This window comes from Merops nubicus, unplaced genomic scaffold (assembly GCF_000691845.1).
Source record: "Merops nubicus isolate BGI_N331 unplaced genomic scaffold, ASM69184v1 scaffold36673, whole genome shotgun sequence".
NCBI lineage: Eukaryota > Metazoa > Chordata > Aves > Coraciiformes > Meropidae > Merops > Merops nubicus.
In genome coordinates this window covers 6,938-10,936 of record NW_008601732.1, presented here as the reverse complement: position 1 = coordinate 10,936, position 3,999 = coordinate 6,938, and positions in this window count along the sequence as shown.

Here is a 3,999-nt window from a genome sequence, read left to right as displayed (position 1 = left end):
CCTGGGCTGCATCCAAAGCAGCGTGGCCAGCAGATGGAGAGATTCTACTCCTCTGCTCTGCCCTGGTGAGACCTCACCTGGAGTCTGTGTCCAGCTCTGCAGCCCCCAGCACCAGAAGGACGTGGAGCTGTTGGAGTGTCCAGAGGAGACACAGAAATGCTCCGAGGGCTGTTGATCACTGGACCAGGTTGCCCAGGGAGGTGGTGGAGGCCCCATCCCTGGAATCATTCAGGATCAGGCTGGATGGGTCTCTGAGCAACCTGCCCTAGCTAGAGATGTCCCTGCTTGTTGTAGAGAGGCTGGACTAGGTGGCCTTTAGAGGTCCCTTCCAACCCAAGAGATTCCATGATTCTCCCAGCCCCATGCCATGCCCAGGGAGAGAAGCAGCTGTGAGGGGCTAAATCCACATCTCCTGTGTTCAAAACATGATAGCAGAAGTGACTGTGCTTGTCTGTTATGTATGGTATGTATATTAACCCTCAAATTGGTTTGTCATATGTAGCACCGACAGAGTTCCTATCTTTTAAACACAATTTTTATCTCTTTCTGAGGGAAGCAGCAAAAAGAAACGTGGGGAACACCGAGGGAAAAGGCAGTTGTGCAAAAGTCACTTCCAAATGTAGGAGATAAAAGAAAGCCAAGACAATCCCAGGGAGAAAAGAGGATTTTGTGTCATTCCCTCAGTCTCTTTAGCAACAGCAGACAAGGCAGGCCAGGCTGTGAGTCCAGGGCAGGCAGCAGGGTCGGGGGTTTTGTCAGCAGAAGTGGAGCAGAGAGAAGAGCAGCCAGACCGTCTGTCTGAGCGTGGTGTGGGAGGGAGAAGACAGCCAGACACTGGGAGATAAAAGAATGAGTCTGATGAGCTTAGAAAGGAAAAGAATAGACTGAAGGCCAAGCAGGGCTGCAAAAGCTGGATCTGAAAGACAGCAAGCTGCTCATGTGGCTGCTGACTCAGATGCAGGTGCTGGGGCTGAAGCTCGGTCTCTGATTTCTCCTGCTGGGATATCCAAGCTTTTTTTTCAGCAGGTTTTCTGGACTTGGGATGGACCAGGGTCTTCTTCAGAGGAGGGAAATTGCCTCTGTGGGCCACAGGTCGTCCTTGAGGAGAGTGAGAGCAACTTTTTAAGCAGGCTGCATGGCAAAGTGCCCCTGTGCACAGCGTGCAGGGGGGCAGGAGTGCTGCTGTCCTGCTCTTCATGTGGGGAACTAAGGCCAGGGGATTTATCTGGGGTCACAAAATAGGATCTTAGGCTCTGGATGTTAGCAGGGGCAGGATCACAAGGCTGTGGTCCCAGTACATTCCTCCTGGGTGTTTTCAGGGAGATGGGAATGAAGAAAGGAAGATTAAGGAAAGCCACAGCAGAAGCTGGTGCTTTCTTAGGAACAGTGGCCATGAAGCAGGAGAAATGGGGAATAAGGAACTGAAGTGAAACTCAGAACGTCTGGATCAGCATCACCTTTGACATAACTTCTGTGCAAGCAAGTCTGACTTGCTGAGAAGCCTCTTTAGCCTCCTACTGTCTATTTATTTTCCCCCAAATAGTTGATACAAAGTGTGTTAAGAAAGTGCTAAAGGTCCCTTCCAACCCAAACCAGTCTGTGATTCTGATTCTGTATTTTTATTTCCAGGGTTGCCAAGGCTCCATTTCTCTCTCTGAAATCAAGAGCAGCAGCAGGCAACACTGGGAAATATTCTTCCCCTGCCCTAGTCAGTGAGACCATCGTTGAGAGCTGCTTAACAGAACAAAGCAGGAAACATCCCACTCGGAGCTGTTTGCAGATGCTGTGTCTCTCAGCCCACGTTATCAGAGAGCTGCAAGGACAAGACCAGATAAAGACTTGCCATTGGGTAAAAGAACCTCTTCTGAGGCACTCTCTGGTGCTCAGAGTCAAAATTGTTACCTTGGACATTGTCTCCTCCGTGGCTGATGACACAGAGAGTGAGCAGAACTGAACACCCCTGCTTTTCTGTTGGCTCTTTTCACCCATTCCTCTGTTTTTTACTCCATGGAGACGTCAGACTTTGGCTTAACTCATCTGTGAGCTCCACATCTCTGTGGCCACAGATGAAGACATCTCGCCCTCTGCTGGGTGAAGACATAACAGTACAGAAACCTTGGTCTGCACATTGAGGAAAAACAGCTAAAATGATGAGTGTGGCTGTCACAGAGGGGAAAAAGCAGATTTTTTACAGGATTGAAATTCACACCGTGTGTATCTATCTCCTGGGGGACAGGGTGATGGCACGTGGGCCTCCTGGTCAAGAGGGTTTAAACTAGTGAGGAGGATTTTTCAGGGGAGACCTTAATGTTTAAATCTGTAATTTAAATGTGTCATTTCTACAAAGAAGATGGAGATTCCCTTTTGACAAGGAGTCCCATGGAATAGATGGGGGGTAATGGGTACAAGTTACTCCTGAGGAGGTTCTGATTGGACACAAAAGGAAGGTTTTTTTCACAAGGACAATCAGCCACTGGAATAATCTCCCCAGGGAAGTGGTGGAGTCTCCAACATTGGACACTTTTAAGGTTCAGCTGGATGGGGTGCTGAGCTGTCTTGTCTAGACTGAGTTTTTCCCAAGAAAGTTTGGACCAGATGATCCTTGAGGTCCCTTCCAACCTGGTGGTTGGATCACAAAATCAACAAAACAGGGTTTTAACAGGGTCACCTCCAGCATCTGTGCCTGGGAGGCACCAGTATGGAGAAATCCCTCAAACCCTTTCTAGAAACTCCTTGTGCTGGGGTGTCTCTAAAGTGCAGGCAGAGAAGCCAGGCAGCATGGGGACTACGTGTGATGAGCTGGACATCTGGCTTGGCAGATGAGAGGAGAGCAATAGATATTGTCTACCTTGACTTCAGGAAGGCTTGTGACACTGTCTCCTGTAAGATCCTCATAGCCAAGCTGTTGCTGCACTGGACAAAGTATTGCCAGCTGGATGAGGGAAGTTCTCCTTCCCCTCTACTCAGGACTGGTGAGACCATAACTGGAGTTGTCCAGTACTGGACACTGGAGGTGTCATCTGAACATCAGGAAACACTTGAGGGTGACCAAACACTGGCACTGGCTGCCCAGGAAAACTGTGGGGGTCTCCATCCTTGGAGATACTCAAAATCCTACGTGTGGTCCTGGGTAACCAGCTCTCAGTGGCCCTGCTTGAGGAGAAGGTTTGGACTAGATGACCTCCAGAGGTACTCTCCAACCACAACCATCCTGTGATTCTGCACAGCTGTCAGCCAGAACAGAAGCTCTAGCTTTATTTCACATCTACCCTGACAGAAGGAGAGGATATCTGATAGGATGAGCCTTCAGAAGGTTGAGATCCTTCTGCCCATCAGTGGTTGTGTCTCTGGTTTCATTTAACACGTGCTGGTTGCACAGGCACTTGCACTCAAGAGCTTGGCCACTGGAGCTGCAAAACCCACCCTATTGTTAACATTATCCACCCAAATACATCCACCTCATATAATTATTCTCCACTTTTCTTTCTACTGCCTCCTAACCTCCTGCAGTTGTGCCTTTGGGAACTCCACACCACACCAATCGTTTCACTTTTATAGATTTTTCTTTTTTTTTTTTCCTTTTTCACTAAGGTTTTTAAATAACCATCAGTACAGTACAAAGCTTAAAATATCATCCATGTTTTCACCAATACCAAGTCAGCAGATGGGAGCTGGGAAGGGGAGGGGGGTTGATATGGAACAATCACCCCCCTGGCCCTGTTGCCCAGGGGATAAAAAAAAACCATACAAACTTTTTAGTACTTCTTGTTTAGTAACAAACAGTGCTTAAAAACGATCTGGTCAGCAAAGGTTTAAGTTGCAAGGCACGTGAGGAACCTGTCCTTGCCTTGTTACAGACACCAGCAGGCACAAAGCCAAGCTGAAGGCACCTCTTCTCCATCCTCCTCTTCTGCTCCGACCACCGAGCGAATCTCCTCAGGGGATATCAGCTGTTCAGGGCAACCTGAGGGCCAAGAGGCTGCCCTGAGTTCTTCCTCC